Source organism: Notechis scutatus, chromosome 1 (genome assembly GCF_049901735.1).
Source record: "Notechis scutatus isolate UNSWTSFEM ecotype Mainland chromosome 1, rNotScu1.2, whole genome shotgun sequence".
Taxonomy (NCBI): domain Eukaryota; kingdom Metazoa; phylum Chordata; class Lepidosauria; order Squamata; family Elapidae; genus Notechis; species Notechis scutatus.
Genome location: NC_142009.1, coordinates 298,229,893 through 298,246,167, shown reverse-complemented (window position 1 = coordinate 298,246,167; position 16,275 = coordinate 298,229,893).

Here is a 16,275-nt window from a genome sequence, read left to right as displayed (position 1 = left end):
AGATGGCACACTAGGACACACCATATACCAGAAGAAAACACACACCAACCACTACCTCAATGGCCAATCTCACCACTACCCAGCAAAGGTAAACTCTGTGGCCAAAACACTAATGCCAGAACCAAACGCCTGGTAGACAAGACACACATAAAGACTGAAATATGCACCCTGACTAAAGTATTGACAGCCAACAGCTTCTACAAAAGCAAAATCACTGGCTTGATCCACAAAAACACATTGAGACATAATGGAGACCTAGAAGATGAACAGACCTATGGAACAGCTGTCCTGCCCTACATAAGAGGTACCACAGACAAAATCAGCAAGATACTACACAGGCATCACATCAAGACTGCCTTCAAAACAGACAGAAAAATAGCAGCCATCCTAAGAAACCCCAAAGATAAAATTGACCTGGAAAACCAAGGCATACATGAAGTCCCCTGTGCATCTTGCCCTGCCACATACATTGGACAGACCAATAGAAGAATAAGTACCCGCCTAGATGAACACAAAAATGCAGTAAAAAAGCTGGAACACACTTCCTCACTAGTCCAACACATGAAAGTCACAGGTCATAGCATCAACTTCAATGGCACCAAAACCCTAGCCACTATAGAAAATCCCAGCTACAGAATTATCAGAGAAGCCATAGAGATTGAAAAAAGACCTGAAAGCATGAATAGAAGAGATGATTCCACCAGACTGTCAATTATTTGGAAGCATGCACTCTCAAACAAAAAAAATATCCACACCTCAAGCCAGGCAAACACCTGGGCACAAACAGACTCCTCCTGATACCTCCAGCTCAAACACACCCCAACCAGGCACCCAGATAAAACCTAGCTTCCTAATCAATAATAGCTGTCCCTTTACTCAGAGCCAAGCTGCACTAAAAGCCTCCAATACAGGAAACACAATGTTGCCAGCCAATCAAGACAAAAAAAGCTACAAAACAGACAAAAGATATTAGAAACACCAATCAAGCAGAACACAGCAAACTCCAAGACCAATAAACACAGACCAAGACTCCCAACCAATCAGGATGAAGAAAAAAACATTCTGGCACAGCGTAGGCTAGCACCAAATTTAAAACAGAAACGGCTGTGAAAGTCTGACTCACAGACGAACACTATACAGAAACCTGATGATGGCAGATGAGATTCTGCTGAAACGTTGCTACTACTTTAAAAGCACAACTATAATGATGTGGGAAAATACCGGAACAAAGCTGAATACCATATATATATATTACTACATGCAAACATGCATAATAATGAAAGCTTTAAACATTTTTCCTTCAGAAAATGGAACATAAAAGCTATAAACCTACAGTTGTTTCTATGAATTCAGATTCTTTGAATAAGTAAGAATACAAATGTAACACTGTTAAGTATTACAAAGAACCTATTTCTGACTTTACATGAGATATGTATGTTTATGTGAAATGCTTACTATTTTAAATTATGCTAACTGTTCAAGGTATTTTTGTCTATCCTTATTAATTTATGAATTGATAGAAAAATGATAATTTTTACAGCAGCATTAGGAGTTTTATAGAGACTTCTTTTTTTGATTAATGTTTTCTGGATTGATCATGCAACCAAATGAAAGAGATCCTTTAGACTTTTAAAAAAATGCTCCAAGTCTTTCCATGATTTTGTTTTATTTTGTCTGTGAAAATGATGATGCCAATCAGGCTTGCTTGTAATTATATTTTGCTCTACTATGATAACTTGTGAAGAAAAAAGGCCAAGAAATGGGGAGTTGGGGAATCACTTTTTAATTCTTGTTCATAATTTCCAACTTATTTGTATTAATAGCATGTTAGTCTCCTCCATGCCAGTTGCCAGAAAAAGACCAAAACCTGAAAAAGCATTGGCATTTGGACAAAATGCTTTCCAACCACAAATCAACAACAGGCAGCATTTATTTGGAAGTCCTGATGTAAAAAAAATGAGCTTATTGAAAAAAAAAAGTGAAAAAGTGAAATTTGACTGCATACCAAATGAGTGCAAAATAAATACATTTGCGAAAGTTTTTGTGTGGTCCCTACCATTAAAAAAAGAAATTCAAACAAAATCTGGAGAAAATTGTTTTTGATATAAACAATAGGACCTGAGGCTTGCCTAACATCATCTGCCAAATTATAAATTAATATGGGGAATTGGAAAAGCTTTCAGAGGCAAGGATGTAAAATGAGTAAAGTAAAAAATCATTCTCTGAGTCTAAGGTAACCTTTTTAAAGCTATTTTGGACATTGTTTTTGTCCTCTATGATCCAAACTCGAGAAATAATACTGTATATAAATTCCCTTCCTGTAATTCTTTTTTCTTCTTTTTTGTATTGCCTCCATCATTTTTAAAAAAAAATAGCTCCTTCTTTCAGGACTTGGATGCAATGTACTTTTCAAAATAAACTGCTATGTTAATTGTCTCCTTTTCTCTGATTTTCAAGCTTTTCGTAATTATCCCAAGGAGTCAAATACTAGAACTGCACTGATATAAGGGCGCCCTGAAAATCTGACTTGATATACCATAGCTGAATGGGCCAAGTGATGAGCCTTTTCTGATGATGGTGTGGCCATCTTATGCCAGTTCTTAAATCACAATCTGGCAACTAGTAAGAAGAACTCCGAACTGGAATTCTGTATAAATGCTTTGGAATTTCAGATTGGACTGAAGATTTTGCTAAATCATTTCCATATTCATGTGCATGGACAGCCACTGTGCTTCATTGTTAGCCACACTAGAATGTTTATGTATGTTCAACCTGGGAAGGCCTTCAAAACAGCAATGAAAAGGTATTTGACAATGAAGTCAAGTAAGTACTGGAGGCAGTGCTATTTTATTGTGTGTGGTTTTTTTTGGGGGGGGGGGCGGTTTCTTGCAGACTGTTGCTGTAAATGCTGCAATCCCCCTCCATATTTGCTATAGATTTTTGAATTTCACTTCCTTGATCAAAAGTGATTGAGTGTCTTTGATGAAGCTTTTGGATTCAGTGAAACACATACTACTTTCTGATTGATTTTACATATAGCTATTGATGCCAAAGGACAAATGTCCCTAAGCATTTATGTCAAAAATTTTTGATACTATGGTTGATGCAATACCATTGTTTTTCCCCCCCATTTGATGACCCATCCATTATTTACAATGGAGAAAAAGTAGTAAAGACCACAAAGACAGCAAATGCCGAACTGTTTATTGACCTTGCAACTGGATAACTGTGTTTTGCCACTACCCTAAAGTAATTGAGAGTTTAAACCCAGTGAACATGATCGGATGTCTTTGCATCATTAACCCAGCAGAGAATTTATGTGGAAAGAGCTGCAGTTAATCCATAGGATTAAACTGCCCAAGTTATAATTGGCAGTCAGATCCTTGGTTACATACACAGCTTTCTTTTGAAGCAAAGATTACATTTTGACTTTCTTTTGGGAATGCAAGAGCAAAGTTGTTGCTCTTGATACCTACTTGTTGCTTCAAGCAATAAGAGAGAGAGAGAGAGAGAGAGAGAGAGAGAGAGAGAGAGAGAGAGAGAGAGTTAGCAATTAAGAAAGGCATCACAATATGAGATAGACATCTGCCCATTGTCAATATGAATACAAGCCTTTATGTAAGTGTTGTTGGACACTGGTTTTGGCTCATTGGTAACTGGTTTTTGGTAACATTATTTTTATTGATTTAAGCATTATTTTCTCTTAAAAGGAAGGATTATGATAATGCTTTTAACATGTAGATGAGTTAAAACAGTCTTTCTAAGGCACATAGGATACATTTATACAATTAAACTGGTTCAAAACACTTTCCTCAAGTGAGAATTGTATGAAGTCAGCCATATGTCTTTTATCTTTGTGTGCTCCTGTACATACATTTTGTTGTGTTTTCCATTGACATATTCATAGATGCCTTGCATATTTGCATACATATATTTATATTTTGCTGTTGTTTTGCACTCTGGTTGGATGCTAACTGCATTTCGTTACCTGTATCCATGGCAATGACAATAAAGTTGAATCTAATCTAATGTTTCACAAGATTTTTTTAAAGGTCAATGTAAGATTTAACTCTTCCCACCAGGATCATTTCAAACATTTCAGTTATTTATTTATTTTATTTATTTATTTATTTGATTTGCCAATTGTTTACAAGATAATAAGTATAAGTGTATACATAGTTGTGAATACATGAAATGGCTACATATAAGAAAAATAAAAGAAGATTAAGAGAAACAATAGGACAGGGACGGTAGGCACGTTGGTGCGCTTTATGCACGCCCCTACAGACCTCTCTTAGGAAAGGGGTGAGGTCAATAGTAGACAGTCTAAGGTTAAAGTTTTTGGGTTTGGGGAAGAAAACTACAGAGTCGGGTAGAGTATTCCAGACATTGACCACCTATTGCTGAAGTCGTATTTCCTGCAATCAAGTTTGGTGCGGTTAACTTTGAGTTTGTATCTATTGTGTGTCTCTTGCTGTTATGGTTGAAGCTGAAGTATTCATTGACAGGTAGGACATTGCAATGTATGATTTTATATACCATGCTTAAATCAGACCGAAGACGTATGTAATTCAAGGTTTTCTAGTTCTAGAATTTCAAGTCTGGTGGCATAAGGTATTCTACAACGAGTAGAGGAGTTGAGAACTCTTACAACTCTTTCTGACAGTGAGAACAATCACTTTCTGACAGTGAGAACAATCAACCAATGGAACAGCTTGCCCTCGGAAATTGTGGGAGCTTGATCAATTGAGACTTTCAAGAAGAGATTGGACTGCCATTTGTCAGAAATGGTGTAGGGTCTACCACTTGGATGGGGAGTTGGACTAGATGACCTACGAGGTCCCTTCCAACTCTGATTAGCTGTTATCTGTGATTGGGATTTTGCTTTATGGCTTCTGAGACAATAATTCCACAGAAATCTCTGTTTGAAAATCAAAGTGGCTGATCCACACTGATTGGTCCCACATTTTATTCAGATGCAATTCATTTCATCTGCTTAAGTAGGGCATCCTGCTTCCATTACATTAAGATTCCTATTGAGGCAGATCATAGCTGTTTCAAGTGTTATAAGACAAAATAATATTGATCAACTTTCTAGCATCATATTGGGACACAAGGAGGAGCACTGAACATTATCCAAACAATGATTATGAAGTGATGTGCAAGTGATTCATTTATGTTATTTGCACTTCACATGTTAAAATTGTAAATCTCTCATGAAGATAATGTGTGATTACTATCATGAGATTATATTGGGGAAAGATTTGAACTTGACCTCTGGTGAAAAAGGCCAGATCTACATTTTATTCTTAATCCATTATTGACTGCAGAGGTGCAAACACACTCTCATCCCCATGCTTTAAAAGTACCATTTTCTATCATGAGTCACTTTAAGTCCTTCCTAGTGATTGTGGTCTGTCATGATTCATTTCAGTGCCTAAACTAAAGCACTGAAAGTAGAATTCTGTGTGAAAAACAAAGGTTAAAAATAACCCCTGAAACCCAGAATTTCTGCTGATATCAAAGTATGTTCTTCTAAGCACTGAAAAAAGCAAGCAACAAGAGAAATAATAATCTGATAAATAGAGGTAAGACATGTGTGGCAAATAATAAGCAATATTTTCCTGGGAGATAATTAGCATTTCCAGATAGCAGACTTTAAATAAACTTTAGTAACTAACTCAATATCAGGAATAAAGATTTAGAGATAATGTCCCAGATAGCAAAACAGCAATGCTTCAAAGTCTCAGGCTAGGAAATAAAAATGAGAATGATGGACAATAAAAAGGCAATTATGTGCCATTTGAGCATCCATTCAATAATCATTCTGTGCCTCAGAAATGTGGAATGGTCAAGTCAGAAATGATGAATGGGGTAATTGACTATTTCCTGAACTAAGATGTCAGATGCCCTCTGGAGAGGGACTATTCACTCAGTCTCCTAAGGATGAGATTGATTTGCACAAATTAGAGACAGAGAAGCGATTGAGGTCTATCCCTGAAAATACAGCTGACAAATGCAAAGATTTCAGAGATTGAGGATAAAAAAAAATCCAGAGGAGGCAGCTAAACTTGTACATTTGAAGAAGCTGGAGGTCAAACAGAAATGGAGAAAAGCAATCTGTTTTTCTATTGCAAATATATTCAGTTTCTTTCTTTCATGATTTGTCTGTAACTGATTCAGTTCACCAATAAAAAAAATAGCATACAGTAGTACAGATGTTGCAAGCTTGAACTTGACTGAAGTGGTCCAGACACTTGATATGGTTAAGCAATATGGAGTGAGGAGGTGGCCATAAAAGAAATGGACCTCCTGATTCAAACTCAGCAGGAACTATTTATATACTTCACAAAGCACTGCTAGATAGAAATCTACAATATGGAAGATTGAAACCTCTTTAAGCAGTTGATTGTCCTTTGAGAAGATGAGAATGAAGTACCCTCTTACATATCCATTGTGGTTTAAAGCATAACTTCTTTTTTCCATCTTTCCCATGATTTAGGAGATACCTTATTATGGCAGTTTATTGTTGACATGGACAACATTAGCTCCCAATGTAACTTCCACAGGAAGTCAGAAATCCCTCAGTCTACCATCAGAATTATTTTTTGTAAAATTATAATGAGGGAAGAACCCATCCATTGGACCAACTAGAATTTCCCAGCAAAAAAAAGGGCAAGATACAAGTGTAATCTGTCCTGTACAGTGTGTGTGTGTGTTTTCTATGTATCTGATAAAGAAATTATATAATGCATTGTATTTTAGGGCAAATTGCTTGCAAACCACTTGATAGGAAAAACTGCACACAATTCACATGTTTGGATCAATGGGCTTGAGTGAAATGTGCAAGGTTTTTTTTTTTAACCTTTTATGCAGAAATAGAATAAAATGGAGAAAAAAGAGACAAAATTGAAAAAATTGAAATGGAAATGAATGGGTGTATTTGTTATTAAATCAAGGGGTGGCTGAAAACTCACTCTCCAATACCTATTTGGCGTTGGTCTATTTTGTTTTCTTTAAAAAGTAAAATCAGTCAATTTACTCTTCCTTAAATCTCCATTTTTTTTTCAACCAAAAAGAATTTGATGCTTGCTAGAACATGAACTCTGGGTTATATATTCCAAAGAATCACTGGAACAATCTTGTTTAGTGGCACCTTGTTCTATCTCTTTTCATTGTCATAGTAACCCTGCAATGCATATTAGATAATGATATATTGTCTCATTTAGAATCACTCATCATGCTTCATGGCTATGTGGGGATTTGTACCTAAATCTTTCCTGTCTGGTGGCAAATCTCCATAGTGCCTGAAGCAAAAATAATCATAGGTGGAAGTGAAATGAAGTCAGTGATGATTATGTCAAGCCTTAGACTCTTCTTATGTCCTTTCTCTTACAACACAATTATAAGTGTCAATAACATCAACAACTTCTTGTTGTCTAATTTGAAACTTAAGCTATTTAGTTCATGAATGGTCCTTTTTCATCCTTTTTGTTATACAAAACATGCATGCTAGAGTAAGAAAAGCTTAGTTATTCAAGATGTCCCTGTCTCTGTGAATGTTTGAGTGTGAACTGACCTTTTGATGAACAAAGAGGGGGAAGGTAATAAAAGAAGCTGGGAAGAAAGAGAAGTCTGCCTTTTGCTTATCTGCTTTTTATCCCATTATAAGGAACAGATTTCCTCAAAGGAACAAAGTAGTAAGACAGTCCAAGGATCTTTCATGGAAATTATTCCTGTATTCATAATATTTTCTTAGCAATTTGCTTTTATTGCTATTTTCTTTTATCAAATTCTTAAAAGGAAGAAAAATAAGTTGTGTTTATACATTAACTCTCAATATATCCTCTTGGGCAGGACTCAAGTCTAACAGAAATCCTGTCACACTGAATACAGTAAAGTCACAGCCTTTAAGGCTTTTATCTTTAAGATTTCAGGGGATAAATAGTGTTAGGTTTACATAAATCACAGCTCAGAAGTGGCCCATATCCACAGCAGCACCATTCTCTGTTGGACTTAAACCTAGCCAAGGTATGCAATGATCCATAAAATCCAAGTCACAGTAAAGCTGTTCTTCTAAAAATTAAGGTCATGTCAAATCCATGGAAAGACTCCTGCTTTTTAATATATTTTTAATTAAAAATAATTTAGAAGAAAAACATCAAAACAATGTTTAAATATGAACAGAAAACAAAAGCATTTATTTATTAGATTTGTATTGCTGCCTATTCACCATGATGATTGAAGGCAGCTTACAACATATAAAACCACAATTTAAAACAATAAAACTCATAAAATCAAATAAATTAATATAGTAAACTCCCCCCTCCCCCCCAGCGACAGCAAATTACATGAGCCATTTAATTATCTCCATCCCACTCTGGGTTCCCCAGACCCGCTGTTAGGACCAGGTCTTCAATGCCTTCCAGAAGAGAATCAGAGTGGGGACCAGTCTAATCCCTGGGGGAATGATGTTCCAGAGGGAGGGAGCCACCACAGAGAAAGTCCTTCTTCTGGGTCCTACCAGATGTATCTGCCTCAAGGATGGGACCCGCAACATCCCTTGCCTCCCCGTTCTGATGGGTTGGGTAGATGTGACTGGCAAGAGATGGTCCCTCAGATAACCTGGTCCTAAGCCATGAAGGGCTTTATTATTACTCCTATTGTCAGAGTACAACATGTGTACAATGAGATTGGCTGAGCCTCCTTCATGAACCCCCCCCCCAAAAAAAAACCTCAAGTGAGTACAGAAGTCCCTAACCCAGACCCAATCTTATTAATCTATGTGACCTTGTTGCACAACACTGCACAAAACTGTGCAGGCCACTGCATTTTGCATCAACTGAAGCCTCCAGATGCTCTTCAAGGGCAGCCCCATGTAGAGTGTGTTACAATAGTCAAGACAGGAAGTGACTAAGGCATGAGTGACTGTGAGTAGGGATTGTTGGTCCAGGAACGGGCGTAACTGGCACACAACCCACAGTTGCACAAAGGCCCTCCTGGCTGCGACCATCACCTGCTCTTCAAGCAGGAGTCGTGAGTCCAGGAGAACCCACAGATTATGCACAGGGTCTGTTTGGGGTAGTGCCACCCCATCCAGGACCAAAGATGGCAATTCTCCCTTAGCCAATGAACCCCACTCAAACCGTTGCTCCCCATCCAACACCTAACAGCCACTAGGCACTGGAAGAGGGAGGACAAGGCATCACTTAATTCACCATGGGCCAAGACATACAGCTGAGTATCATCAGCATATTGGTGATACATCAGTCCATGGTGGCAGATGGCCTCACCCAGCAGCTTCATATAAATGTTGAACAGGAGTGGAGAGAGCACAAAGCCTTGTGGAACCCTGTAAAGCAGCGGGCGAGGGCTGGATCTCTCCCCTCCTATCAGCACTGACTGAGAGTGGCCGCAGTGGAAAGAAGTGAAGAAGGATAGCACGAGGCCTCCCACTCCCATCCCCCAAAGCTGCTTCAGGAGAATACTGTGGTCGGTATTGAAAGCCTCTGAGAGTGAGGAGAGCAAGGATGGATGCACTACCCCCATCCCGCTCCCATCAGAGATCATCCAAGAGTGCGACCAATGTCATTTCTATCCCAAAACCAGGCCTGAATCCTGACTGGTTAGGGGTCTAGATAATCCGTTTCATCCAGAAGCCTCTGGAGCTTCCATGCAACCACCTTCTTATACAAATGTTTATGGCACTGACATCCACCCTTAACTTCAATTCATGAACCCACATAGTCCATCCAGGTAAACATTACTAGGCAAGTGTATTGATCTGAAAGGGTTTTCTGAAAATTAATTATTTTAATGAAACTTATTTTATTATATTCCAAGAAGAGATTGGAAAAAACAAACAAACAGGAATATTCTGAATTCCAGCAACACCACCTACTTTTTTGGGGCCCTTCATTTTTGTAGTCCCAGATATACCTCTCCCCAAAATTTGCAGGTCTTGGTCAAATAGAAGCTCAGCATCCCCATATACTGGGCACCCTGCCTGATCCATTGCTATTTGGCTTTTGATACCCTTAGAGATTCTCCTTCTGTCCCATTGAGATAGACGGTCAATGGGTATTTCAGTGTATTGGGATTTGAAGGAGCTGTTTTTCATAACAAAACAGCTTCATTGTATCTATCAAAGGATTTGGGGGGGGGGTTCCACAAAACCAAAAAAAAAGCTTTGCCCCCCAAATATTGTGGCAAAGTGGCTCAGTGAGTTTCTAGATGCCCTTGATTGCCACATGCAATCAACACAAGGAACAAAATTCAGAAAGGAGTTCAGATATTTTATTGTTAACATTATTTATTTCTTCATATTTGATGATCTTTGAGAAAGCTACATGAAATAAACCTTGAATCCTTACTTTGGTGTACACTTTCCCATGTTGTATCTCTGTATATCTTGCCTAGAGAAAAGCAAGAGTCTGAGAAGTAGCACTAATGCAAAAAAAAGAAAGAACGAAAGAAAGAAAGGCAAATTAAAAATTAAAAACAAAAATACTAAGGGCAAACCAAGTTCTTCATGCCTTACTGAAAGATTACAGGTTCTATTTGCTCACTTCAACTCTCATGTGGATGTGTTTAAAAATACATTGACAAGAAAGAGCACTAAAATATGTCTTTCTAAAAGTGCAAGTACACAAAAGAGAGGCTTAAATAAAATTGTTCTACTTTTAGATAGAAACAGCACAAGATCAGCTGAAGACAAACACCAATTTTGCACAATCTGTAAGGCAACCTCTGCTCAATGCAATCTCTAAGAACCACTCTTCCTGATATATGATCATTGGATCAGCATGATACCTGGGGATATGTTTGAACACTTCATGTCAAGTAGTCTTATTCTGCAGCCTTCAGCTGTCTAAAGGCTGAAAGAAACCATCTAATATGGTTTAATCTGAATCAACAATAGAAGTGTCTGTGCAGGACTGATGTCAACATCTGGAATCTTTGAGAAGCAGATGGGCAGAACTGATGCTTGCTCAGGACCCCCTCTTGTTTATCATTCTGTTCCGGCAATCTAGGCAGTTGGCTCCAAATCTGTATAAGAAGCCAGTTTGTATATATATTTACAACACATACAATTGCATGCCACTGGACTTGTTGACTGGGACAGATCTAAGAATTTCTGGAAGACTTGACGTTACTAAGGCTAACATAGCATCCTGAAATATACTGTATATGCATTAGAACACTGCCTTCAGATAGCCAGATGATCTCAAGTGGGATCACTGATAAAGGACTTATCTAGTTACTAATCTGGGGCCAACATTGTATATAGACAAGCTCATTCCAGAATAAAAGGAAGGATTAATACAGATTAATTTGAGGCAAATGCAATCTTCCTTACTACTCTTAAGTTTTCATTGATAGACTTCCTGTTTACTCAATCATTGCCAATGGTTCTTTGAAATTATTTAAGATGGGAGATGAGACACACTGAAGTTGTCCATATATTGTGAATATTGATGCATTAGGTAGGATATCCACATTGATCTGGCCAGTGGTTATAGTCTTCCCAATATAATTTTATGTATTAAAGCTCTATTTAAGTATATCTTTTGTGAATTCTGTATAGATGCTTCTCAATGATTTTTGTCCCTTGTATTTTGCTGAGAAAAAGGAGCAATGAGGATTCTTCTCAAGAAGCATATTCTGTGCTGCTAAGTTCCAGGCAGTCACCCCACCATAACTTCTCTGAATCCACTAGAACAGGGGTGTCAAACTCAAGGCCTGTGAGTTGAATCTACCCTATGGGCCCGCTCTGGAAACAGTGAAGGACTGGCCTGCAGTGCCTCTGCCAGTGAAATTGGAGCCCGAGTGGGCCATGTGAAGCTTCCCCAAGCTCCATTTTCACTGGCAGAGGGTTGCAGGAGGCCATTGTGGCCAAAAACAGAGCCTCAATGAGTGTCATTGAGCTGTCTGTGCCCACCCTCTTCATGCCCCCCAACCCCCCAAGGTCAAACACAACCCTGATGCGGCCCTCAATGAAATCAAGTTTGACACCCCTGAACTAGAAACTGGCACAAATCAGGAGACTGCTCCACCCAGCTTTTTTTTTTTAATGATGCCATTTGAAGAGGAAATAGAAAAAGAGACATGATGGTTGATACAGAACTAGGCAAGTGCAGCTGCTTGTGAAGTCTAGAAAAAGACATTTTTTCAGGGTCTTTGACAATGTTTAATACTTTTATGGAACTTTTACAGAATATTACAGGTGAAGGGTGGTGTATTTCCAGTGTTGTATTCTATTTTTCCTCATTCTGATGCTTCCTATGTTGCCTGCATTTTTCACCTTGGACAAAGCCCAACAGGAAGAATTCCTTGATTGTATTCTCATGAGATTTAATAGATATATGAGAAGGGTGAGTTTTCTGGAATGAGGATTGTATAACAGCACCTAGAATATACCATGAAGAGCTGTGGTGGTGCAGTAATTAAAATATTGTTTCTGAAAGTTTATCTCGATACATAGATTAATGTACACAAATTTAAAGCATAGTTGGTTATCTTCTGTTGATGGAGTTTCTCTTTTAATATCATGGATTGGCTACAGTAAAACTGTGCTGTGGCACCTAAAGACTGATTTTCCAACAATGTTGTCTAAAACTATAAGATGGTACAGGAAGAAAATACATCCAAACTTGAAAAAATGGGTATGTCAAACTTAAAGGCTGGCTTTAAACAATACTTGTTGTGCTTAGTATGTTTTGGAAGAAAATATCACACAATAAAATAAAATATATGCAGAAATTTGCCAACCTGAATATGTCTTCAAGAAAGTTAGAATACTGACATAGTAGGCATTGTTATTAATATAAATATATGATCATATATTTCTTCATGAAATGGACAATATCCCTTGGTATAATTTCAGAACTTAGTTCCCACATTTTATGTTATGTTGTTTCCAAACCTCTTTCTCCCTAAGGTTAAGCTATAAACATTTTACTTTTATAACATAGCAAAAAATAGATCCCTTCTCTCTCATCCAACACTCCTGAACAAAAGGCCTTGATTACCTTTTCTCTTGTCTTCTGTAATCTCACGACAACCCATCTACTTATTGTTTTGCTGCCAAAATGATATCTATTGTAGTCAGGTTATGTCCCCAAACATACATTTGTTTCCTTATCCATCTTTACCTCATCCATCTTATCCTTACGCTCAAGGGGCTCCTTGGTCTTTTTCTCACTACCTCTTCATTCGTACATTATATTATATCCTTGTCTGTAATGTATTAGTTTTTGACTTAACATCACTGCAGGTAGAATTCTGTCCTTTCTTCCTCATTTAGCTCTGAACTGCCTTGTGATGTTTTCAGTATAAATAATTTTTGAACTCCTAAATCACCATACTTAAATCAATAAGCAGGAATAACACTAAGGCAAAACATCTAGTCCAATCAACAATAACATCAAATCAATATAGCTAAAAGCCAAACTGCATTTGGTCATTTTGCCAGAAAATGCCTTTTACAAATAAAAGAGAAATCAAATGAATTTTTAAATCCCCTTTTAATGGTCAGCAACAATGGGACCTACTGAGTCCTAATATTAGCATAACATTCCACAAATATAGCCCACTGCTGTGCTAAGTCTACCAGAAGCAAGGGTTTAAGTAATTATTATAAGCAATCACATTTAACTAAGTCAAGAGAGGAATGTAATTCAAAAGAAAAAAGGAAGCTTAGTTGATAGGTAGAATTAGTTCCAAGCAGAGAAATTTCCGATATTGTGCAGTATAATGAAAGATAATTTGCTTTGGAACTTTTTTCAAAGGAGAAAAGAATTAGAAAAAAAATTATGGCTGATGTGTGAAGTTCTTATACGTGTTTAGACAGAGGTGTCTATATGAATGTCTCATTTTTCTGTTGGAAGAAATATCCTTCTGAGTTCAGTTCCAAGTGGGAAAAAGACACTGGATTCATGGAAGTTGCTGGGAAAGAAGGTATATTGATGAACAGGATCACATGCCTTGGAGATCTTGGGTGAAGAAAAAGGAAAGAGATGCTGAGAGTCCCTGGGATTTATACCCTCTCTGGCTTTGAACTTCCTAGGGCACAGGAAGAGTATTCTGATTGGTTGCCAACAGAGGTCATAGCTAGCTTTGTAGGTTGTCTGTGTGCTAAGTTTGGTTGAAACTTGGTGGGTGATGCAATGAAAGGCAATTCAATGGCTCTGCCTGAAGGAGGTAGATCTTTGTTATGTAGAATAGACTGGCCCAGGTCTTAATGGCCCATTAACAAAGGTGGGAGGGCTGAGTTTCTGCCTCTCTGAGTTTTTACTTCTCTCTTAGGGGCAATATTCTGCCTTTTTAGTATATCCTAAAATATTTTATTTTTCTAGGAGAGGGGTGGGTTTTAACTTCCAACATCTCATTGTGAAATCTTTTCTCTCGCAATCTCCTGTCTCTCAGTATTCCCATGCTTCTATTAAACTCAAAGGAAGATCTCAAGTAACAATTCTTTTCACAATTCTTTTTAATGGCAGTGGTCCTAATGTAATTTCTATCAAGGAATCCTCCCTAGAGTGACTGTTGGAAAATAACACATCCTGAAAATGGTCTAGTCAGATTCTTTGTTCCCAGATTTGATGGAGAATGAGTGTTTTGTGGGAAACAAAATGGAGAAGAAGAGGAATTGACTCAACTGTTGAGAAAGAGCAGATTGATTGATTTACTATTTTTATAAGGCTGCCTATCTACACATCTGAACGCAGTACCTTGGGTCAGGTACTGGAATCAGGTATTCATTGGAAGACTAACAGGAATGGGACTATTTGTAGCTCAGCAAGAAGTCTGCCCCACAAGGCAGATACCCTAACAAAGAAGGCATGTTCCTCATGGGCCACTAAGAGACATTGCTTCAACAATCAGACTATTGGAATAGCATAACTAGAAGTCAATTCTGAGCAAATGTGAGTCACTTGCAAAATAAAGTATAAGTGTAGCCTCATGCTATGTATTATTGGGGACATTCAACAGAAATTACATGTAACACCAGAGTTTGCATGTAAGATTCCTCCATATGAAAGGGAAGCTAATCATGATTCTTCTATAACTTGAAAAACCCTAATGGCTGCATGTAAGGACATGTATATGGTACCTTTGTACAATCCCAAATCAATTTAAACTGTTTTGTACAATTGTGCCACCTTTCACTAACAGTTGCTACCAGTTAGTGTTCATAAAACTAGCATAAATGGAGCAATAAACAAAAAAGAAAATGTTTGTTCAGTTATGGCAGTTTTCTATATTCCAGTGCATGCATATGCACATTTCAGCTAGCAATGTAATAAATCATGGGGGGGCGGGAAACTTTTCTGAAATCATGGAGAGGAACCATTCATCAGAATAACCATGGCAACTGGGAATTCTAAGGGTTGAAGGCCTAACGTACTGGAAGGATACCAGGTTAAAGAAGTCTGATTAGTGAGTCCAAGGTTTGATCCCCAGCCATATCCTCTAATTAGTGACACACAAAAATTACACTTCAGTGTTGGCTTTTATAGTTTCTTAGCACATGGGAAATATTCACTGCAGATATTTTCACAGCACTTCTGAAAAAAAAATGGTGATCATCTTTGCTATCCAATAGAAAACATAGGAATTATTGAAAGAATCTCTGCTTAACAGCTGTACCTTGGAGTAAGCTACCCTGATTAATTTTCATCAGAATAAGAACTAGTTTGGCAATTGTGATTCTTAATACCCAAAGGTAGGAAATAACTTGGAACTGTCATTTAATTACATTTCAATTTATTTTAGCCTTCTTTACCAGAATGACTTATAATTTTATTCTGCATTCAGGAGAAAATCTCTCTGTATTGCTTAGCAAAAGACAAATTATTCCCATCAGTCTTGGATTACAGTTTCATATCTGTTGGATAGAGGGAAGCTTATTGTTACACGAAATCTTGGTGCTTTGTACTACAGTAAAAAAATAAAATAAAAATAAAATGTTTATATTTTCTTTTTCAGAGCTTCACTCAGGCTCCAAAAGAACTTTATTAACATTATTTCAAACCATGAAGCATTTGTATTTATGGAACCTTTCATTAATAAGTACACCACAAATATATAAAGACTTGCAAATTCCACAATTTCTAGATAACGGTTCTATGTATTCTGCATCTGTAACTGTTCCTTTTCCGCTATTTCTGCCACCTTTGCTCATTTTGTTTTGTTTTCTATTTTCTATTTGTTGTTTTAAATGTTTTTAACAATTTCTAAACCATCCAGTTGGCTGGCATAAACTATTAATTT